The sequence below is a fragment of the Salvelinus sp. IW2-2015 genome, linkage group LG26 (genome assembly GCF_002910315.2).
Source record: "Salvelinus sp. IW2-2015 linkage group LG26, ASM291031v2, whole genome shotgun sequence".
NCBI classification, from domain to species: domain Eukaryota; kingdom Metazoa; phylum Chordata; class Actinopteri; order Salmoniformes; family Salmonidae; genus Salvelinus; species Salvelinus sp. IW2-2015.
The window spans coordinates 22,827,254-22,852,533 of record NC_036866.1 but is presented as its reverse complement, the minus strand read 5'-3'; the positions used below and the strand labels follow the sequence as shown (position 1 = coordinate 22,852,533).

At 42.0% G+C, this 25,280-nt stretch overlaps 1 protein-coding gene and 1 long non-coding RNA gene across 2 annotated transcripts in view; one reads left to right on the top strand and one right to left on the bottom strand.

Moving 5' to 3' along the window:
• The window catches only part of LOC111952377 (uncharacterized), a 12,421-nt gene extending 3,221 nt beyond the window's left edge, over window positions 1-9,200 (top strand). The window contains exons 2-3 of the long non-coding RNA XR_002875720.2: window positions 8,589-8,660; window positions 8,845-9,200. This is a non-coding gene — a long non-coding RNA (uncharacterized lncRNA). The remainder of the gene's footprint in view (window positions 1-8,588; window positions 8,661-8,844) is intronic.
• The window catches only part of mctp2a (multiple C2 domains, transmembrane 2a), a 919,923-nt gene that overhangs the window by 532,906 nt on the left and 361,737 nt on the right, over window positions 1-25,280 (bottom strand). The window lies entirely within an intron of this gene.

The window sequence follows — 25,280 nt, the reverse complement described above, 5'->3', positions numbered from 1 at the left end:
CATCTCTCTCTCTCTCTCTCTCTCTCTCTCTCTCTCTCTCTCTCTCTCTCTCTCTCTCTCTCTCTCTCTCTCTCTCTCTCTCTCTCTCTCTCCTCTCTCTGCCCTACAGCAGACAAAGCAGCAGCAGTACATTTGACTAAACAAAAAACGCAAATTGGATGTCTGGTGGACTAATTTGATTTCCGAAAAGCTGAAACTGAGACCCTGTTAGCTACCTCGAATGATGGACACTAATATTATGTTCTCACTTTGTAACTGTGGTTTTAGTGGGTATCCCTTCCCAATCAAAACAACTGCCTCCAAAACATTATTGCATTATGTTACCATTTTGAACAAAATGACTGTGAACTGGCTCCGCTTCATCGGAGAAGTCCATGCACAAACACATTACAATTACTGCTGCCTGACTCCTGTTTCATTGTCCAACTGTCTGTGTCAGCTAACCTCACCAACTCTAGATAATGGACTGTGTTGGAATATTCATCTCCCTACCTGTCAAGTCCATTACTAAAGATTATTAACAGTGACATAGTTAGACATTTTTATACCATTTAAACTAGAAATCAAAGGATTTCAACAAGTCTAATTCTTCCCTCACAGTCATAAGTCATAAGTGACAGGTGCTATATGCATTTCACTATAATATGTGCTGTATTTTTGTAAGCATTATTCTGCTGCAAAATCTGTCAACAGAGGCACGGAAATTAGAAAAAAAAGAAGTCTGGATGCTTCATAAGAGTGCTGATGGATATTGGCTGCAGCTTTCACATCTTCTCCCTGTCAAGAACTCACTGGATTGTCAGCTAACATAGCCTCGAATGAATGACAATCCGTAAAATACATCTGCCTTATTAACACTGAGCTGGTAACCTTTATTCCAGCTCTGACATAAACCAACTAGATGATCTAATATGGAAACTACATTTGACCATTGGGCACACTGATAGTGTGTTTGTAATACATTATTTCATGCATACAATGCGTGGTTTTCCTCAGCCACTCAGCCAGTGCTTTTAGGTAGATAAAGTACTGTATGTATTTTCAATATTCCAGTGCTCAGGAGACTCTTTACATCCAGTATATAGATCAGTGTACCTCAGAGCTAGCTGAAGACCTGACCGTCCTCCATAATTACTATGACAGACTCACTTAGGCTGCTCTTCCATCCAGCTGCATTATCGACATGGATATATCTCAGCATCTTTGTGGTGGGGAGAGAGAGCCTTACAGACAGTCCACCACATAATGGCTGGATATGTACAGTGTGGAAAGGAAACTAACTTTGTATAATGACAGGTGAATAGTATTCCACTGGGACAGCTTTTAAGAAGGAAAGGGATTAGATAAATTAGTCACATACTCCAAAGTCAGGCGACCATTTTGACGTTCCTTTGAAAACCTTTACTGTATCCAAAGTTTATAAAAACAGGTTGGTGACAAGCCCCAGATGATAGTACTCATCCAAAAAGGAACTGACTTCAAAATATCCTGTTCAACTGCATCAAAAAGGATTTTGACCTAAACTTGTTTTCCTCCATCTGTCAAAGAATCTTCCCACTAAGCAAGAAGGCACCATTACTTTGAATCCACTTGATATACATTTAATGTCTAAAATGTTTCCATAACCTTGTTGATTTACTATGATTTGTTAGGAAATAAATTCCTTAATAATTAAAGAGGAGGTATGTTTTGGCTCATGAATCAGTGGTTGGCTGTTATGGCTGCAGCTCCAGCTGAGGCTGAGGTAGCTAGCTCAATAAGTCTGCTCTCCTCTTCAACGTTAGGCCATGGTAATGGGAATATCTAGAGGTCAATCGGGGTTACTCAGTCTTCCTCAACAGGAAAATTAGCTTTTGGTGGGCTGTGTTCCCAAGGTAATGAGCAATGTGTGTGTGTTTTAATCTTAGCTAATATTGTTATAATAACTGAATTAATTATAAGAAAACAAGCAAATAGCTACATTCTAAAGACCACCAATGTGAGAGGGATCCGTAGATTCTGCATTAGCCTACTAGTTCTATCAGTACAGTGAAGCTTTGAAAAGAAGAGCCTTTATGAAATGCTTGTGGATCACGGGGGTGTTTTTTCCACCTTCTTCTTTAAATGTCTCTGCTATTATCACTACAGCCTCTTGCAAGTGCTCTCTCTCTCTCTCTCTCTCTCTCTCTCTCTCTCTCTCTCTCTCTCTCTCTCTCTGATGGAGGAGATGATGTGGTGCATATGCAATATGTCAGACAGGAAAGTAGATAAATAAGGCAAACAAACCGCCATGTGAAAATGACTATCCATCAACATTGTCCAAGGCCTGGAATGAAGAAAAACAGCTTGTAATATTACTGCTCATGAATAATGCTACTGGGGTTTGAAGTTCAAGATGCAGCATATTGCACTCCCCACGTTTGTCTTTTCCACGTATAGAATGTATAGGTACCCAACCACCTCCTCCGTAATTGCTAAACCAGTAAATGTGTTTTTGTTTGTGTTAGTAACTTTGATAGATACAGGCATGCATTTAGTGAGGAGTAGTTACTTAATTTTTTTTATTTGGATTCAATCACAATCAAGATATTTTGTGGAGCTACAAATCTATTTCCTCTAGCCAATACAACACTTGCCGGGCGCTCATATTTCTCATCATAGCCTTTACTTTGGGATTGTGTCCAACAGAAAATTAGACAGGCTGTGAATTATCACAAATGCTCTGGCAAATGACACTCCATTGGAAGGTCTTTGTCATCAATTATGTGTCTATTAAGAAACAGTCAATCAGTCAATGTGCAAATAGCCAACCCTCCAATGGCTCAGCCATAGACAGGATGCTGTCAATAGCCCATCTGATATGATTTAACTGTGGAGGAACTAGGTGCTCACCTTAGTGACTTCACAATCCCATTCACCATTGGGAAACCACCCTCTACTATTACTGATTTATTGACATTAAACAAAGATTTTTAATGAGGAAATTGAATGAAAATATATTATTTATATCAGACTTGTAGAGTCTCTCTCCTTATGTGGTCCTTATGACTGACTGATCACCACTTTGTAATATTCTGGAGAATGGATATGGGATTGAATTGCTTCTCTCTCTTTTTGCCCAGCCTGGTCTCATAGACATAGCAAACTAAAATCTGGGACACTCAAATTAGTATGATATGTTACGTTTGGTTTGGTTACATAAGACCGAAGTTTACTTAAAGCATAAACAAAAGGAGGGTGGTTGGTCGGGGTGGATGGGTGGACGTATAACGTGAACGTCTAGAAACCCAAATGTTGCATTTTAGAATCTCATTACAGACAACTTTAGCATTTTAGCTAATTAGCAACATTGCAACTACTTTGTACTTTTTTTAGCTACTTTGCAACTACTTAGCATGTTAGCTAACCCTTCCGCTAATGCTAATCTTAATAATCCTGACTAGCTTCAACCCTAACCTTAACCCCTAAGCCTAACCCCTAGCCTAGGTAATGTTAGCCACCTAACTAACATTAGCGTTAGCCACCTAGTCACCTAGCTAACGTTAGCCTCAACAATTTGTAATTCATAACATACGAATTGTAATTTGTAACATATCATACGAATTGTAATTCATAACATACACTACATGACCAAAAGTATGTGGACATCTGCTCGTCGAACATCTCATTCCAAATTCATGGGCATTAACATGGACTTGGTTATAATAGCCTCCACTCTTCTGGGAAGGCTTTCCACTAGATGTTGGAACATTGCTGCGGGGACTTGCTTCCATTTAGCCACAAGAGCATTGGTGAGGTCGGGCACTGATGTTGAGCGATTAGGCCTGGCTCGCAGTTGGCGTTACAATTCATCCCAAAGGTGTTCGATGGGGTTGAGGTCAGGGCTCTGTGCAGGCCAGTCAAGTTCTTGCACACCGATCTCGACAAACCATTTCTGTATGGATCTCGCTTTGTGCACGGGGGCATTGTCATGCTGAAACAAGAAAGGGCCTTCCCCAAACTGTTGCCACAAAGTTGGAAGCAAATAATAATCTAGAATGTCATTGTCTGCTGTAGATTTCCCTTCACTGGCACTAAGGGGCCTAGCCCGAACCATAAAAAACAGCCCCATACCATTATTCCTCCTCCACCAAACTGTACAGTTAGCACTATGCATCCGGGCAGGTAGTGTTCTCCTGGCATCTGCCAAACCCAGATTCATCCGTCAGACTGCCAGATGGTGAAGCGTGATTCATCACTCCAGAGAACGCATTTCCACTGCTCCAGAGTTCAATGGCGGCGAGCTTTACACCACTCCAGCCGCTGCTTCGCATTGCGCATGTTGATCTTAGGTTTGTTTGAGGCTGCTCGGCCATGGAAACCCATTTCATGAAGCTCCCGACGAACACTTATTGTGCTGATGTTGCTTCCAGAGTAAGTTTGGAACTCGGTAGTGAGTGTTGCAACCGAAGACAGGCGTTCTGTGAGCTTGAGTGGCCTACCACTTCACGGCTGAGCCGTTGTTGCTCCTAGACGTTTCCACTTCACAATAACAGCACTTTGACTTTGACTGGGGCAGCAGTAGCAGGGAAAACATTTTACAAACTGACTTGTTGGAAAGGTGGCATCCTATGACTGTGCCACGTTGAAAGTCACTGTGCTCTTCAGTAAGACCATTCTACTGCCAATGTTTGTCTATGGAGATTGCATGGCTGTGTGCTCTATTATATACACCTGTCAGCAACGGGTGTGGTTGAAATAGTCTAATCCACTTATTTGAAGGGGTGTCCACATCCTTTTGTATATATAGTGTATCATACGAAATGGATGATGTACATCCACAAATCAGTACATACCATAGCAAACGTACCATATCATACTAATTTTGGTGTCCCGGATTTTTGTTTATTATGTTACGTCTATCCCTGAGTCCAGGTTGTTCTGCCCCACAGCATTTGAAGCAGCAGCAGCAGTACATTTGACTAAACAAAAACGCAAATTGGATGTCTGGTGGACTAATTTGATTTCCGAAAAGCTGAAACCGAGACCCTGTTAGCTACCTCGAATGATGGACACTAATATTATGTTCTCACTTTGTAACTGTGGTTTTAGTGGGTATCCCTTCCCAATCAAAACAACTGCCTCCAAAACATTATTGCATTATGTTACCATTTTGAACCAAATGACTGTGAACTGGCTCCGCTTCATCGGAGAAGTCCATGCAAAAACACATTGCAATTACTGCTGCCTGACTCCTGTTTCATAGAGTCCAACTGTCTGTGTGAGGGAACTCACAAACTCTAGATAATGGACTGTGTTTGGAATATCATCTTTGTACCTGTCAAGTCCATTACTAAAGATTATTGACAGTGACATGGAGTTAGACATTTTTCTGCCTATTTAAACTAGAATGCAAATGATTTCAACCAAGTCTAATTCTTCTCTCACAGTCATAACTCATAAGTCAGAAGTGCTATTTATACACTTCAAGATTATTTGTTATATTTTTAGAAACCATTGTTCTGCTGCGACATCTGTCAACAGAGGATGAAAGAAGAAAAGAAGTCTGGCTGCTTTATAAGAGTGCTGATGGGTCTGCAGCTTTCACATCTTCTCCCTGTCAAGAACAATATATTTGCCTTATTAACCACTGAGCTGGTAGCCTTTATTCAGGTTCTGACATAAACCAACTAGATTATCAAATATGGCAACTCAATTTGACCATAGGTCACACTGATAACGTGTTTGTAATACATTATTTCATGACATACAATGCATTTGGTTTTCCTCAGCCAGCGCTTAGGTAGATAAAGTACTGTATGCATTTTCAATATTCCTGTGCTCAGGAGACTCTTTATGTCCAGTATATAGATTAGTGTGCCTCTGCGCGAGCTGAAGGAAGACCTGATAGTCCTCACCGTTCTCCATAATTGCTATGACAGACTCACTTAGGCTGCTCCTCCGTCCAACGGCATTATTGACATGGATATATCTCAGCATCTTTGTGGTGGGGAGAGAGGGCCTTCCAGTCCGCCATAATGGCTGGATATGTACAGTGTGGAAAGGAAACCATCCTTTTATAATGATAGGTAGGTAGTATTCCACTGGGACATCTTTTAAGAAGGAAAGGGATTAGATAAATTAGTCACATACTCCAAAGTCATGAGACCATTTTGACGGTTCTTTGAAAATATTTACTGTATGCAATATTCATGAAACGGTTTGTGAGAAAGCCAGATGATAGTAATCATCAAATAAGAAACCAACTTCAAAATATCCCGTTCAAATGCACAAAAAAAGGATTTTGACCAAAACTTGTTTTCCTCCATCTGTCAAAGACTCTCCCTATTAAGCAGAAGGCACCATTACTCTGATTCCTACTTGATATATATTTTTTATGTCTAAATGTTTCCCATAACCTTGTTGCTTAAGTGATTTGTTAGGGGAAATAAATACATAATAATTAAAAGAGGAGGTTTGTTTGGCTCATGAATCAGCAGTGGGCTGTGATGGCTGTAGCTCCAGCTGAAGCTGAGGCTGAGGTAGCTAGCTAGCTCAATAAGCCTGCTTTCCTCTTCAACGTTGGGCCATGGTAATGAGGATATCTGGAGGTCAATGGGGGTTACTCAGTCTTCTTCAACAGGAAATGAGCTTTTGGTGGGCTGTGTTCCCAAGGTAATGAGCAATGTGTGTGTATTTAATCTTAGCTAATATTGTTATAATAACTAAATGAATTATTAAAAACAAGCAAATAGCTACATTCTGAAGACCACCAATGTGAGAGGGATCCATGGATGCTGCATTACCCTACCAGTTCTATCAGTACAGTGAAGCTTGGCTGTGAAGTACAATAATTATGCTCATTTGGAGAGCAGGGTCAGACAATGCCTACGTTGATCAAACGTTTCCGTGGATTTACCACAGGTCTAAAGAATGGGGGCCATGGTCTCTGAGCAACTAGAACGAGACCTCCGTTTTCTGGGGTCAAAGGTCATGGTTATGTTTGCAAAGCCCATCTTTACTATTTGTTATTCTTTAGGTTTAGAAAATAAATAATCATTACCAGAGTGCAATTTAATTGTAAATCATATCGAATGTGAGGCAGTTATTTTTTTAAATGCTTATATTGCTCAGTTTATTCATCTTTCCTCCCACACACATACAACCAGTCCAGTTCTAATCTGTTTCTTCTTTTTGACCATTGCAAGGTCATCATTTCCTTAGCATCTATTGTCACGTAGTATAGTGAGGACTATGAATCTAAAATCATAATATGCAAATGTATTCTCCGTATTGTATAACCACATGCATCTGGCATGATTGGGTAGTGAGGGACAAATTGTCCTCGGCCAAGACGTTTTGCGACTCAGCAAAAGCTAATGCTGATCTTCTTAATAGCACAGCTCTGTTCACATCTCCATGATAAAGGTGAGCATCGAGAGAGAGGAGAAGGTGATTGAATTGCAAAATGAAGAGCCCCCTTTTGCACTGAATAATATTTTCTCCTTTATGCATATGGAGACGAGCTGGACACACTTCATCCAGAAATCACAGATGAACAAATGCAACTGTTTGGTGCAAGACGGTGTAAATACTTTATTCATATGATGCTAATTACACCCTGTCATTTTGATCACGTCATTCTCTCTGGAAAATTGCAATTAAGTTGGGAGAGATAAAACATGCCAACTGCTCTGCATTTCAAGGCTTGATTGGACTATCAGCTAGTCAGTATGCCGCTGTGGTTTTCATCACTGTTAATTGATCCTTCCTTTAATTAATCTGGAAAGGAAAGCCCATATCTCTATCCTGTCTGATGGTCTCCTCCCTCCGTCATAACATAATAAAGGCCCTATCCTACTGTTAGTAACTCTGCCTTAGCCCCTCGCTCTGGCACTCTGCCAAATGGACTACAGTATGTATGGAACACCTGTCTAAAGGCAGGCACTGCTATATACACGCCCAACATCTGGGTTCATTAACAGTGCTTTACATGCAATCGCCTTAGTATGCCTTTAATAAGGATACATGGGTTAGTGGTAAGCCAATCTTCAGACCCCCGTTTGACGTCCAACTCCTCTCTATTTCCCCCTCTCTCTCACACCATCAGATCCTGCTTCCTCTCATCTTCCTCACTGCATTTCTCAGCCCACATGCTTCATGTCATAGAGGAACCATTGCCTTTTTTTCTCAATCCTACTGCTACCTCCTGCATAGTCCTGCATCAGCCTTAAGCCGTATGGCTTTCTTGGGGCAAAAGGGTTACCCAAGATCTAGCCAACTTCAGTATCATTCAATCTATTCTTCACATCATTGTCCTCTGTTTAGGACATTCACAGCCATATAGTATTTGTAACAGCAGGTGACTAAAAGTTGGATATGGTGCTATATTATTTCAGATTCATGGCTTTGAGACATGGGCATAAGACAAAGGTTTACCTGAGGCATTTTTCCAACTGGTTTCTTTGTTCAATGTAATTGCCTCAGTACTCTCAATTCAGGATTTTCACAGCTCTACTATGATTTTGACAGAGCTACCTGCTATAATGATTACTCGTAGGAGGTGTGAAACAAGGTCTTAACTCTTGGCTTTTTGCAATGAAAGTGTGGTTATTTTTTTGTGGTTGCAGTTAAACTTACAATAGGACCATAAAGCGTTTTCCCCGATCAGACTGGATGGGAGGCAGCTGAGAAATGAACATGTAAGTATCGGTTTCTGTCTAATTAAATACGGAGAGCAGTCTCAGACCTGCTTCTGCCTAGAGCTGGATCCTCAGCACTGCTGAGTATGCTGCTATTGGTTTTTGTGGTAGCACACTGCCACCTACAGCTCAAACCACAATACTCCTCATAACCACAAACCTTTGTCTGTCTGTCTACTTTCAGATTACTGAGGAGGTTAGGTAGTGACAGATACCTGATGCCAGTTTCATCAGTCAGCTGGTAAGATAAAACATTCTTTTTAAGATCACATACTTCTTTTGATGCTTCCTTCATCACTATTTGTACAACATACACCTGTAATAACACTAATCATCAGAACAGGGGATAATGCAACTTCACCTCCTTATCTGCTATGATATGAGAGTGAAATGTGTTTTCTTAGTCTGAGGTTTTGTGAAGCCACATTTGTTGTTTGCTCCTCCTGAGAACAAAGGAGAAGAAGAGGCAGCTGGAGGAGCAATTTTTGTCCATCAAGGGCTATTGAGAGTTCAATTATTTATCTTGTGAAGTGTTCCAAGGATGTGGTCAGCTCATCAGGGTCATAATGCACACAGAGAGAGGACATGTGCATGAGGCTATAAGAAGAGGATGTTATTGTAGTTAGTGAAGAAAGGCAAACGTGTGTTTCCAGATCCCCGATCCTCCCACGGTTCATGCAGTGGTTGTGAGGAAGTCTTGGACTCACCACCTACTGTATGCATCTCACATCTCAGCCGGTGAGCTGTAGCAAGACTTTAGTGGTCAACTCTCAAACTTTATTCAGCTGTTTAAGACAGCAGTGATAGACAGACAGACAGACAGACAGACAGACAGACAGACAGACAGACAGACAGACAGACAGACAGACAGACAGACAGACAGACAGACAGGACAGACAGACAGACAGACAGGACAGACAGACAGACAGACAGGACAGACAGGACAGACAGACAGAACAGACAGACAGACAGACAGACAAGACAGACAACAGACAGACAGACAGACAGACAGACAGACAGACAGACAGTATCACTGTACTAACATACCACAGCATGCTGTACACCCACTCATTTAGAGGATAGTCCATGTGAAAAGTATAATGAAATATTATTATTATTAGCTGTATAATTTGTTCTTTAAGCCTTTTTGCTCGTGTTTGTAGAGCAGTGGCACAACACATTTCCCTTGCCAGGATTCTGAGAATTATGAAAACTAGCCTTTAGCTACCCTACTTTCACAATTCTCAAAGCACATCTGAAAAATGACAGTGAATTGTATAGCAGTGGTTATAATGTTATCTGTTTCAGAATCCATCACCAGACTGTTCACAGAAAATATCACCTTCAAATGTACAGTTAATGCCATCTATTGCTCTCAGTGAAATGGACTGAGAGACTTAAGAGAAGTGACTGATTTTACACTGAACTCAATAATCCATGAAGCCGGTTTTGCTTAAGTCATTGTGCCGTGCTGTGGGTATGTTAACACCATTAAATCACCTCAAATGTCTTATTGATTCAATCTTTTTCACAGTGGACGACAAGTGAATTGAATTCCCCCAAAGTGCCTGTCCATTTCCTGTCTGTGTGCGACGAGCAGCGAGGCTGCTGGGAGAAGCTCAGATTCACTCTGTCTTTCAATGCATTTTACACACTTACAAAACGTGACAGCACATATTTCAAATATAAAGATTAGAAACTTAACTGATCCATTTTTGTTGTTGCAATGCTCAAAATATAATATTTTAACCTTCAATGACTACAAAATAGTGCAGCACCAAGTGTGATTGAATATAGTATTATAGTATAAACACCATTCTTCCTTCAACCAACTGTACAATAGCTAATACATTTTACCTCAGAGCGATGTATTATCTTTTCTCTCATCCAGACAAGTAGTATTAATCCTCTCTCTATTTTTGAGAGCAGGCAAAATACATGCAAATTCTGCTCCTCACTCAGCCACCCACCCAGCTGCTGCCCCAGCCTTGGCCCAGCCTGTCAGTGGTACTCTATAGCACGGCTGCTCTTAGTAGCCGTGACTCTGTGACCTGCTTTCCCGCTCTGCTGTGGCGACTCCTGCGTGAATAGCTGCTGGCGCCTCTCTGTGGCCTGTCTCCCAGATCAGGACACAGTCTGAACACATAGAATGGGCACCATTACCACGCACTGTGGATAGTCTTTGATTGTGTTATTTTACTATACGCTTCTTTATGTCGGCCTGTTTCTGCGCTGCTTGACAATGCCCTCCAGGTCAGGTATAAGACTAACAATAGGCGTCTCCTTCTATGTTCCTCAAAGACTCTGTATTGTTCCATTAGCATGCTTCATTTTCTCCCTGCTAACGTTCTGCATGAATAAGGAATATGAGAGAACACAGACAGAGATATAGGCCTTTAGATTTCTTTTCAGAAAGACGTGCATCAAATGCATCCCTTTGACCATCATTTATACAAAGGACTGGCAAACAGGGATGGATGTAAGGAATGTATGCAATGGGAATGAAACAAAAATTGGCCTCACAATGATGCAGAGACAAAGCATGCAAGTTTTTGAAAGCCTATGTAAAAGTCCAGTCAGTTACCTCTAAATGCCTAATGAAATATGTCTGTAGCCATAATAACTGTGATAAGTTTCATGATGATAATATGATTGCAAGTCCCTTATGCACGAGCACTTATCATCTGTGAGGGAAAGCTGTCCACCATCCCAGTAGCCTACGGATGGAGTGAGGCAGGGTAGACTAGACTCTAGGCTGGGGAGCAATGATTCCCTCTGATTCCCTCTGCTTGCTACCTGCCTAATCCCTGACTCTTTAAAATTGTGTTTGGAATGAACTCACTAAAGGGAATAGAGCTTCAGAGAGCTGAAGGAAATTGAGAGCTGTTTAGGTTTGATTGACAGCTCTTCTCAGTAAGTGTCTCTTAGTAAGAGGCACCTGCCTCAGTCCTGGTGGAATCTGCGTTCCAAAGCGAAGCGCAAAGGCGCTGTCTTAATTATCCCTAGAAAAAAAGAAACACAATTAACAGTAAAGTGTTTAGGGTAGACAGATTATTAACTGGGGTCTATTCAGAGGAGACAGACGCTGGGCGCTTCTGGGATACGGACATGTCCGTCAGCATGGGATGGGATGGCCAACCAATCCAATTAAATCTCAGATCTTTCAGCCGGTCAGCACTAGCCAACGGTGTTCATCATCCAACAATGACATTCCTTTGGTTTTTCATTTAAATCCAATGTGTTCTCAAGACAAAAGGGTTCTATTCAGTCCAAGATTGCGCAACAGCAATAGTTTGCATTGATAAAGCAATCCTTACAATACATTAAAACACATATGATTACATTATGTTTATCCAAGGTTAAGTATGAGTACAGTATTCATGAAGGTTGTCTGCATAAGGTTCAGTATGGCTGTGAGTGGCTGGTAAAGAAAGGTTCCTGTATGAGCCTGTATGTAGCGTGTATATTAGAAGCCCTGGTTCTCAGCCATCTACATGGGAGGTTGGTCACTCAGGGTCATGGACATGGGGATTCGGATTAAGACGTTGATGGATGAAACAAAGGAGATGGGGGCTGTGACAGAGGGAAGATGCCAGTGCTTTTCTACATGCACTTCACTGGAGAGCAGACCCTCCAGGCAGTGGCATGCCAGAGAAAGAAGGATTGCAGTGAGCCAAAGAACTTTACTTCAGGAGAGGCAGACCAAATGAAAGTCTGGAGCGCTGGGTCTCCGGGTCAGCTAGCAGGTGGGAATGAGATGGAGAAGAGAGGGAAAAACAGGGTGGCGGACCAGGAACGTCACATCTGGCCTGAATTAGGAAGGTAATACGTTGGGCCATGAAAAAGTGTTTGAGGATCTCGGAGGCAGATCTCCTTTCCTAAGTAACACCAGGTTAGTGTGTCAGTGGGGGCAGATGAGAGTGATTATAGCTGGTCTTTGAGGAGCAGGTGCCTCTTCTACTGCTGTGTCATACGCACCGCTGCTTAACTGAATGGAATGTCGTTAGTCTAACATTGCCATAGGATATCTACGCAGAGGATAGTTTCAATTTAACATACTACTCAGTAGTTGCACTAGATCTTGTTCAGTATTTCTCATTTGGAGGTACTGCATCAGATGTGCTATATCACGTTGAAGAAAACAATGGCTGTGGTGAATGTTGAACTAGAATTTGACCAGTGCACTGTGGTGGAAAAGCAGTGTCCCATTTAATCATAGTAAGTGGATTACCTCACCTCACATTACCTCATCCTCTAATTTGTGAACACATTATTTAAAGATATCACAATATAAAACCCCTTGGCCAGCTGATTTAACATCCCCTGACCGCCCACTGTCAACTATTAACAGGGAGATACATCCAGTGACAAAATCCTGGGAGAAGCCAAGAGTAACAACAGCGTCTCCTAATCGTCTCCTAATTCCCCCTATGGCTCCATCACATTCAATGTCTCACATGGCTTCTTTACCCCTGCTACCATAGCAGGGACTGACATTTTGGAGAATTGATTCATCGCTACATTAAGTAATGTAGTAATCAATTACTCAAAGTGTTTTTTTGGGGGGAAAACAGAAGCATATTAAAGAGGCATTAATGTCACTATTGGAGGAATAAAATGGTTTGGTTGCAATGTGAGCTGTATCTGACTGGGAGCTCTCGGAGCCCCTGCTCAGTTGGTAACCCGAGCAGCACAGTGAAGTGGAAGGTCTCTTTTTCACACTACCATTTCTATCCCATTTCATCGAATCCCCCACTATTGTTATCACATCTTCAAAACAATTCAGTGGTGAGGTTACCCAGTAAGTGAGCCTGCATCTGCTCTCACCGGCGAGTGGGATGAGCAGCTGTGGACAAAGAAGACAGTGTGAGGATCACAGTGTAGGAGTAACTCAGAGATGAAAGGCGGAGACAGTGCTATAACACACTTTTACAGAATACAGTGTGGAACTGGAACACAGCTTTGTTATTCAAGATTTTCGATGGGATATAGGTCACAAAAAAGATGGTTTCATTGTTGTTGTACACTATTATATTCCCCATCCACTTTACTAGAATGCTATTTATATATATTTTTGTACTACATAGTTAGACAAGGTAGTTATGCAGTAGCTTCAGGACTATTATCACAGAATTGAAAGACAAATATGCCTTTGTTATATTATTTATTTATTTTTTGGGGCACTTTTTAACCCTTTTTTCTCCCCAATTTCGTGATATCCATTTGGTAGTTAGTCTTTTCACATCGCTGCAACTCCCGTACGGACTCAGGAGAGGCGAAGGTCGAGAGTCATGCGTCCTCCGAAACACGACCCCGACAAGCCGCACTGATTCTTGACACACTGCTCACTTAACCCGGAAGTCAGCCGCACCAATGTGTCGGAGGAAACACCACATGCGCCTGGCCGCTACAAGGACTCGCTCGAGCACGAAGGACATCACAGCCAGCCAAACCCTCCCCTAACCCGGACGACGGGTTCACCTTAAGTTCTTTAATAAGAACTGTATGGTCTTCACAGCTATACCTGAAACCTAGCCCAAAGACACAGAGATGGAACCGAAATCTGAATTTTTTAAATAATAATAATTGTTTGTATTATTGGCCCACCCACCACCCGTCCTTTATGAAGGACAAAGGTAACTTTGTTTTACATTTCGTTTTTTTTTTTTTACAGCTATTTTGTTACATATACACTTTAAATACATGGTACTTTTATACACTGTATTACATGTCAGAAATACAGTTCGATATACATTAAATGGTACTCAGACATACAGTATCTGATATACATGATATTTTGTGTTTTCGTTCCTAACTATTACAGATCATGAGCTTTAATCACCTCCTCAGATACTCTTAGCCCATCTCACCTATCTCCGCAGACCACCCTCTCTTGATTTCCATGTCCCACATATTTTTCAACTGTGCTGTGATGTTTTACATGAATTCTGAACCTTTCTGATCTCATAGTATCCACAGATTGTAAATTAAAGATTACAATTTTTGCTAAGCGTATTTTTACTGTATATTGTTAATTGATTGACTATGGCTTTCCAAATCCAACAGCTTGAACAGCTTTTTAGGCTTGCCTCGAGTACATTGTACACCCTTGTGGTTTAACAGGACATAATAATTATACTTATCTAGTAATGGTTGGTGCAAAAGTATTGGACCAGTTTAGTATCTATGCATCCTCATCAGTCCATAAGGATATTTATAAACTGGGTGGTTCAAGCCCTGAATGTTGATTGGCCGAAAGCAGTGGTTTACAATATCAGATCATATACCACAGGTATGACAAAACATGTATTTTCACTGCTCTAATTATGTTGGTAACCAGTTTATAATAGCAATAAGGCAACTCTGGGGTTTGTGGTATATTGCCAATATAACATGGCTAAGGGCTATATCCAGGCACTCCCCGTTGCGTCATGCTTAAGAACAGCCCTTAGCCATGGAATATTGTCCATATACCACACCCCCTTGGGCCTTTTTGATTAAATAGTTCATTACGGAAAATATGAAAATATAATATTGTTGAATATTGAATTATATTGAATTATGAAGCATTATGCATATTTCCCCCATAGCTACCATATCAACATGTATTATTGGTGTCCACACAACAAAATTCAACAAAACACAAACTGGGTTCACATAACTTTTGCTGTGTACTATACCCCAGTTACCCACACTCATTGGATGATGATGGAGGGCCGGTTGGTCGCAGCTCTGTAATTATTTACAAAGAACAATAAACAAAAGAATGACCAAATCAATAAATCAGTAGATCTCTGGATATTTGAGAGGCAGCATTATTTCTTTATTTATTTGGGTGTTATATTTGTTTTCGTCTCTCCAAGGCAGGAGCAGGAATCCCAAATTATCCAAGGGGTTAGGGGGTGCGGTGCCCCTGAGCCCCTAGCCCCATAGCTGAGGTAACATATTCAATGGCCTGGGGCGAGTGGTGGAGAGAAGCAGCCCTGCTGCATACTGATGCTAGGGAGAGGAGGCAGTAATTGGAGCTACAGAGGAGAGGGGAGAGGAGGGCAAGCACTGGGAGATGATGGCTTTGTTTTCTCTCTCTGTCTGTCTGTGCTGCTCAAACTCCTCCCCCCATACCTCTCCCTCTCACGCTCACACTCACTTACTGCAGATAGGGAGGAATATAAAAGAGATAGTTGCTAATTGGTTCTCTCCTGCTGCATGCTTAAAGATCCATAGGCATTCAGGGGTTTTCTAGGGGTTGTATGTCTATTGAAACTAGTAAATGACATATACTTTGTGTATGGTAATTCAAGAATTACATAAACGTATAATGTATTGTTATAGTGTACAGTGGCATGTGTGAAATACTGGTAGTGAAGTTATTAATTAGTCTACAGTGCTTTCAGAAAGTATTCACACCCCTTTACTTTATCCACATTTTGTTGTGTTACAGCCTGAGTAAAACATTTTTTTTAAATTGAATATGTTTTGTCACTGGCCTAAACACAATACCCCATAATGTCAAAGTGGAAATTTTTACAAATTAATAAAACATTTAAAGCTGAAAAGTCTTGAGTCAATAAGTATTCAACCCCTTCGTTATTGTCATGCCTGCTCCCGCACTTCCCCCCTGGCTGTAACGGCTTTCGTTGGTGGAAGGAGAGGAGGACCAAAATGCAGTGTGGTACGTATCCATAATATCRTTTAATCGAGAATGAATACAAAATACAAAAAAAGAACAAGAGAATAAATGAAAACCGACACAGTCCCGTATGGTGCAAACACTGAAATGGAAAATAACTACCCACAACCCATAGTGGGAAAACAGGCTACCTAAGTATGATTCTCAATCAGAGACAACGATCGACTGATTGAGAACCATACTAGGCCAAACACATAGAAATATAACGTACAGACCAAAACATAGAAAAACAACATAGAATGCCCACCCCAACTCACGCCCTGACCAAACTAAAATAAAGACATAAAAAAGGAACTAAGGTCAGAACGTGACACTGGCGCTCGAGGGCGCCAGGCTCCCCAGCATTGCGTCCTCCTGTCATCATCATTACGCACACCTACCTTCCCCCCGTCACGCGCATCAGCGATTATTGGACTCACCTGGACTCAATCACCTCTGTCATTACCTTCCCTATATCTGTCTGGTTCCCCGCTCTGTTCTCTGCTTCTGCATTAATGTTCGTATGTCTTTGTATACCCGTGTGTTCCGCATTAAATGTTCAACTCCCCGTACTTGCTTCTCATCTCCGGCGTCGGCCCTTACAGTTATGGCAAGACTAAATAAGTTCAGGAGTATAAATGTGCTTATCAAGTCACATAATAAGTTGCATGGACTCACTCTGTGCGTAATAATAGTATTAAACGTGATTTGTGAATGACTACCTCATCTCTGTACACCACACATACAATTATCTGTAAGGTCCCTCAGTCGAGCAGTGATTTTCAATCACAGATTCAACCACAAAAACCAGGGAGGTTTTCCAATTGGTAGACTGCAACAACAACAAAAAATTAAAAGCCGACATATCCGTTTGAGCATGGTGAAGTTATTAATTACACTTTGGATGGTGAATCAATACACCCAACCACTACAACTCAGTTGCTGGAGAGGAAGAAAACCACTCAGGGATTTCACCATGAGGCTAACATAATAAATAAAAATAAATGTACACATACATATTATTCAATAATTTCACCCACACTGCTCGTGCACGTCAATGAGCGTCTGCGTAGCCAGTCGCTAAAATATAACTTGGTTCTATTTGTGACACTTGACGCGCTGCAAGTCCCGCCTCTCCCTTATTGGTTTTTAGGAGCATATACCCATGTGGGTGATTGAAAGATGAACTGAGGTCCACATTCCAGTCCAGTTGGTAGTGGTAATGCACCTTAAAGTTGGTTGCCAACCGCCATATAAAGTCCAAAGAAGGAGAAGCCTGAAGGAGGAGAGATTACTAGAAACAAACTTTTACCCTTTTATCTGTGGATTAATTGTCAGAGTAGAGGACCGTGTGCATTTCAGGTAAAATACCAACCCAATGTTCATATCCCAGGACAAATTAGCTAGCAACAGCAAGACAGTTACAGAGTTGAATGGCTGTGATAGGCAAAAACTAGGATGGATAAACAGCATTGTAGTTACTACACAAAAGTAACCTAATTGACAGAATGMAAAGAAGGAAGCCTGTACAGAATAAAAATATTCCAAAACGTTCATCCTGTTTGCAATAAGGCACTAAACTAAAACTGCAAAAACTGTGGCAAAGAAATGTACTTTATGTTCTGAATACAAAGTGTTATGTTTGGGGCGAATCCAACACAACACATCACTGAGTACCACTCTTCATATTTTCATGCATGTTGGTGGCTGCATCATGTTATGGTATGCTTGTCATCAGCCAGGACAAGGAAGTTTTCTTAATGATAATATGAAACGGAATAGAGCTAAGCACAGGCAAAATCCTAGAGGAAACCCTGGTTCAGTTCAGATGACCTCAGTTCATCTTTCAATCACCCACGTGCTTTCCAACAGATGCTGGGAGACAAATTCACCTTTCAGCAGGACAATAACCTAAAACACAAGGCCAAATATGCACTGGAGTTGCTTACCAAGATGACATTGAATGTTCCTGAGTGGCCTAGTTACAGTTTTTGGACTTAAATCGGCTTGAAAATCTATGGAAAGACTTGAAAATGGCTTACTAGCGATGTTCAACAACCAACTTGACAGAGCTTGAAGAATTTTTAAAAGAATAATGTACAAATATTGTACAATCCAGGTGCGCAAAGCTCTTAGAGACTTATCTAATCACGATATATTAGTTACATTTTTTATTTTTTTTATTTTTTACAAATGTTAGAATTTGTCTTCCACTTTGACATTACAGACTATTTTGTGAAGATGGTTGACAAAAAAAGGTGAATATAACAATCTTCCACATGTATGTGTCCATGCAAAATAACACACAACTCTTTTAATGTTGTGTAGAAACATGAGTAGATAAATTTTACGCTCTGTTTGTATCTCCTGGTTATAAACACATGCTTGGAGTCTATGAATGTCACGTTCTGCGCTTTGGTCCTCTCCTTCGTCCACAGAAGAAAGCCGTTACAGACCACCACCAAAAAAGGACCAAGCAGCGTGGTAACGGGCAGCAGCAGCAGCAGCACGCGATCGGAGGACTCCTGGACCTGGGAGGAATTCTGGACAGCAAGGGACCTTGGACTCAGGTTGGTGAATATCGCCGCCCAAAGCTGAGCTGGAGGCAGCGAAAGCGGAGAGGCCTCCACGGTCCGGTCTATCAGGTGCCTTCTCCACGCACCAGTCCGCCTGTGGCAGCCCCTCGCACCAGCCCAGTACCACCAGTGCCAACACCACGCAACAAGCCTCCTGTGCATCTCCAGAGCCCTGTACGCCCTGTTCCTCCTCCCCGCACTCGCCCAGTGGTGCGTGTCCCCAGTCCGGCACCACGCACCAGGCCTACTGTGCGCCTCAGCAGGCCAGAGTCTGCCGTCTGCCCAGCGCCACCTGAGCTGCCCGTCTGCCCAGCGCCGTCTGAGTTGCGCCGTCTGCCCATTGCCGTCTGAGCTGCCCATCTGCCCAGCGCCATCTGAGCTGCCCGTCTGCCCAGCGCCATCTGAGCTGCCCGTCTGCCCAGCGCCATCTGAGCTGCCCGTCTGCCCAGCGCCATCTTAGCTGCCCGTCTGCCCAGCGCCATCTGAGCTGCCCATCTGTCAGGAGCCGCCAGAGCCGCCCACCAGTCAGGAGCCGCCGGAGCCGCCCGCCAGTCAGGAGCCGCCCCTCGGTCCAAGAGTTGCCCCTCGGTCCGGAGTTGCCCCTCGGTCCGGACGTTGCCCCTCGGGTCCGGAGCTGCCCCTCGGTCCGGAGTTGCCCCTCGGTCCAGAGTTGCCCCTCGGTCCAGAGTTGCCCCTCGGTCCGGAGTTGCCCCTCGGTCTGGAGTTGCCCCTCAGTCCAGTGGGGCCATTTAGTAGGGTTGCCAATCCTAGGTCGGCGGCGAGGGTCGCCGTTCCTAGGAGGACACTAAAGCGGACAAAGACTATGGTGGAGTGGGGTCCACGTCCTGCGCCAGTGCCGCCACCGCGGACAGATGCCCACCCAGACCACGTTCTGACCATAGTTCTTTTGTGTTTTCTTTGTTTTAGTGTTGGTCAGGACGTGAGCTGAGTGATTCTATGTTGTGTGTCTAGTTTTCCCGTTTCTATGTTTGGCCTGATGGTTCTCAATCAGAGGCAGGTGTTAGTCATTGTCTCTGATTGGGAACCATATTTAGGTATCCTGTTTTGTGTTGGGTTTTGTGGGTGGTTGTCTTCTGTCTTCGTGTGTCTGCACCAGACAGAACTGTTTCGGTTTTTCACATTTGTTGTTTTGTATTTTGTAGTGTTCACGTTTATTGTCTTTATTAAACATGATGAACACTAACCACGCTGCGCTTTGGTGCTCTCCTTCGTCCACAGAAGAAAGCCGTTACAATGAAAGGCAATTCAAAGCTCAACACGGCCTAAAAGGATGTAAATTGGTAAATATCAGTTTAATCAGAGCACATCACAGTTAATTAAGAAAATTACTCTGACAAACTGTCTGAAGCTGATATAAGAATGCAATCCAACATGGCAATCAGGACCTTTTCTTGTGGAACAGCCACACAGCTCCCTCATGTAGGTAAGAGACCTGCTCATTCATTATGCTGCAGCACTGTACAGTAGATGTTGTTTAACATCTCAATCTAAGAAACAGTACAGGAGGTAGCCATGCATGATAGTAAATGTATAGCCTACCAGCCTAGCCTCAAAGACGTAGCATAGTAAATGTAAAACTGTGACACTCAAATTTGTATATGTTACGTTTGGTATGGTTACATAAGACAGAAGCTTACTTAAGGCAAAAACGAAGGAGGATAGTTAGTCAGGGTGAATGGGTGGGCATATAAAACACACACGTCTAGCAACCCAAAGGTTGCGTGTTAGAATCACATATAGGGTGACCACATTTCCAATACCCAAATGCAGGACAATTTGGGTATTGTCGCAAAAATCCTCGTCCTGCTGCACAGAATGCCCGCTGCACCGAACTAGCTAATTGAAGCCTACTCTTTTGCCCCATGCAAAATTTGGTAAAGCAGAAATGAGAGAAAAAATGTGTGGCTGTTTTATGAACATTTGGGAATATTTGGCCATGGAAACATTTCTGGTTGGTCTCAAGGAGACATTGAAGGGAGACATTGAAAACTGCATTGAGTAAAGTAGCAGAAAATATGTTGAATGAGCAACTAATGAGCATGGAGAGCCTCACAAGTTTAACAAAATCACCTTATATATTTTCACTCTAATACAGCTATTTACTTACTTTTTTAGCTCTTTGTCAGACGCACGCTTTAGTTAGCTGTCTTCTCCAAGTTTAGCTGGAATTTTGACCGAAAGGATTTGATAAAAGTGATTGGTTGATGATATGACATTGGCCTACCTCGCATCTTCCGTTGAGCAGAATATCAGATCTCAAGAACGATTAGAAACRTGTTTAACATCATCAGTACCACATCCTTATGATATACTGTATATCTTGTCAAAAGCATAACTTTACTGCAAAAGAGACAGGTTGGAATGTCTGACTGAAACAAGGGACAAATCAACTTTTTTTGCAAATTAGTGGTTTTAAAATTTGTTGATAAAATATGTGACAAAGGGCTAAAATGCGTGACTGATCTGCACAATCCGGGACATGTGGTTCCCCTAATCACATCATGGACTTCAGCATTTTAGCTAATTTGCAACTTTGCCACTACTTGCTACTTTTTATCTACTTTGCAACTACTTAGCATGTTAGATAACCTTTCCCCTAACATTAACCTCTAACCCTAACCCTAACATTAACCTCTAACCCTAACTCCTAATCCTAACCTTAACCCCTAGCCTAGTTAACATTTGCCACCTAGCTAACTTTAGGCACAAGAAATTGGAATTCGTAACATATCATACTTACTGCAAATTCGTAACATATTGTATGAATTGCAATTCATAACATATATGAAATGGATGATGGACATSCACAAACTAAAATATACCATATGAAACGTAACATACTGTATCATACTATATGGAGGGAGACTCCATATAGTAAATATAGTATTTACATTTAATATGTTACATCTACCCCTGAGTCCAGGTTAAGCCTACAAGACAATTTGTGTCTTATGAACTTGCCTTGAAGAATTGTATTCCTTAAACGTTCACATCATCACGACGCGCTGCTCTGTTGACACAGAGGAACTAAACGCTGTTCTCGTGGCGGCGTGTTGAAGTCATTGCTCCCCATCAGCCTAGAATGCAGTGAAACAGGTTGAAGCCAGAGTCTGGAGCCTGCGGGTCAGTGGAAGGACGTGAGCAATTGGAGCTTTCATTTCCTGTCAAAGAGGAGCAGCAAGGAGCTTTCAGAGGCATCAGTCACAGCCTAATTGGGCCCCGGTGGGTGACACGGCAGCGTCGTAAATAAAACACAGTTTTAGTGTCTCTGCCACTGGACTCTTTAAACCTTCATCAGAGAGCAAGCGCTTCCAATGAAAGTCTACGTCTAATTACTCTGCTAGAGGATGGATTTTTTTCTGTCCCTTCCTGTAATTGATCCTTTTTTCCATATGCATTTATTTTTTAATCTGAAATGAGAGCATACATTGCCTCAGCACTGGAGGACCTGTTAGGAGACAGTAATTAGCAGGCCTGGTTAGTGGGCCTGATGGTATCTGCTGCTGCCTGGCACACTGGTCTGGTGTCACTCTGACACTACTACTGAGGAGAAGGCTGCTGCTGTGTTGGAGGTGAACTCCATGGGGTTATTCTCTTCACTCAACTGCCCAGCCAAACAAACACACACTGTCCAGGCTTAAACATTACTTCACTCACAGTTAAAACTCAGCAACAAAGGGTTTTGCCACAGAACCTTCACAGTCATGTGTAGCCTAACTGCAGTCATTTCAGAAACTTAAAAGGACCACTGTTGATCAGATTTAGAAGAGTGATACATCATCTATAAAGCTATGTTTATTAGGATTTCCCACTTTAATTCAAGCATCAAATTAATAAGCAAGAGGATAAACCTATTGTCAAGATGTGAATGAAGGTGAAGTCAGGTGCAGGAGAGCAGAGTAATATTAAATAAAGCGCACTTTATTATAGTTCCAAACCGGGAGCACAACAAAACAAACACGCTCAAAAAACGGAACAATTAAGTAAAGCGCTTAACGAACATCACTTGACATGAAGACAATTACACACAAAACATGATGGGAAACAGAGGGTTAAATACAAGTAGATTGATTGGGGAAATGAAAACCAGGTGTATGAAAACAAGACAAGACAAATGGATATATGAAAAATGGAGCGGCGATGGCTAGAAAGCCGGTGACATCGATCGCCGAACGCCGCCCGAACAAGAAGAGGAGCCGGCGAAAGTCGTGACACCTATTGAAAATATACATGGCCAAATGCAATATGCATTGTGCTGGGGAAGAAGGAGAGGAATGAAAAAACACAAGTAGCTTTGAATAAAAACATTGATTGAAGATATACGAGAGGTAGTTCCTGCAATACCGTTGGTTTCTCTATAAGATGAAAGTAGTATGGCCATGTTATGTTTGTATAGTGTGTGATTGTGTGGCTGTTGATATTTCAAATGTGTAGCTGTATAAATGTATGCTAATTTGTGTAAATATACAACTTGTCCTAGGCTGTGAATTATGAATAGAGCTTATAATATACTTTTAGTCTCTTGGTTCTTTTAAATTCACAGCAGATCAAAATATATCAGCTCCTGATTGTCATGTTGTGGGCTTCTTCATTTTACTAGGTTTGTCCACTGTGATTTCACTTTATAATTATGCTATGTCTCCTTCCTAGGGACTGCATATACATATTCATTCTGATGCTATAGAATGTGTCAAATCGAGGTGTCCTAATTGTGTCCTTGATGAAAGGCTATTAATATTGAACATTTTTGCAGTCACACATGTGCCAGCCACTGTGGAAATGTGTTTTTCCCTCCCTCTCTTTCAGTGAGACAAAAAGGAGATCTGTCCTTATCTATAATGATACGGATTCCCCTGGGGTTAGCAACGGGCGAGACTATCGGTGGCTTTAGCAGATTCATCAAACCAAATATTGTGCTCTTTCCTCAGGAGGCTTAGAGTCACAATGTGTTATATCACTGTTAATTAAAATGAAATATGCAGTTAGATTATTCTGTGTATTGTTGCCTGACGCTCACACTAAGTACAGAGCACCGAGGTAACACAAGAAGTTAACAAAGGCTTTACAGTTCTGTTGCTTTTCTTTTTTTTTAAAGTCAGCCCTGTGTTTTTCCTACAAATATGTTAAAGCTTCTTTGTCAAGGTTGTTTAGCTTCATTTTTTATTTTTTCATTTTACCAGGATAAACACAGTAACATTTGCCACTGTTTTTCAGGGAGTCTTCAGATAGGTATTTTGAAGAATAAGAAAGTAAGGTTGAAACCAGTGCAAATGCCTCTGAATGACATTGCCCTAGCTAGCTTAATTAAAGTACAGACAGTATTTTGAAATAGTTTTTGTCAACACTTTATTCTCTCAGTACCAGTAGCACAGTAATAACAGCAAGGCTGTCCTGATTGGCTGCAAGGCCCTGGTTTCTGTTCACGTGTGACATTGTTCCGAGATAGGCAGAACGGTCGCTGCCCTGAGGCCCATGTCAGTACCCAGGACCCCCTGATCCAAGAGCAGCGCCTGTCAGGACTGCACCTGTAACACAGAGACCTTGTGGCCCTGCATCCAGCGCACAGGGCCGCCGCACTGCATCAGACATGCTTTGCATTCAACCACCACTCACGACCCAGGCAATGCTCCAGAGACCGGCCATGAACCCAGCTGTTCGCTTCATTTTAATGCACTCTGAATAATATTAAAGCAGTATCAGTTGAATTTATTAATGCAGGCTGCTCCCGGAGAGATGCTTTTAAAGGCCAATGATTTCATTTAATATCTTAAAGGCTACCATCTATTCTTGATATGTTACAAAGAATTATGGCTTTTGAAATGTCTTTACACCACAGAGTACAGTGGACCACGGTATAAATTATTAGCAAACTGTGACTTTTGGAAACAGCCACCATTAACAGTCATGTTTCTCTTTGTTGTTAACATAGTCATATTTTCAACCCTAATCCTAGAGACCATATCAGTCCCTGTTCTTGCACTTTCTAGTATCCCTGTCATCAGAGCTGGTTCTTGAATAAAGAGTGACACTGACAGTATAAAAACTGTTTGATTGCCTTTTTTCTAGTTGACTTTGAGGATAAACCGACTCCTACAATGCAAACTGGCACCTGAATAAAGCCCTGGACGTCTTTTTAAAAGCTCTCCATGCAGTCTCCTCAGGCACATGCTTATGGAGGCTGAACAATCTGGGACTGTAGCAACACAATCTGGCCTTCATTTGGATCTCGTTACTGAGTTGATTCCAGGAAAGCCTGCCACTTTATTGGTGTCAAGGTCCTCTTAGGATAGGCCCTGACCTCTGGCGTTTTAATTCATGGCAGCCCAGACTCAGGGCATTAGTGCTAATCTCTTT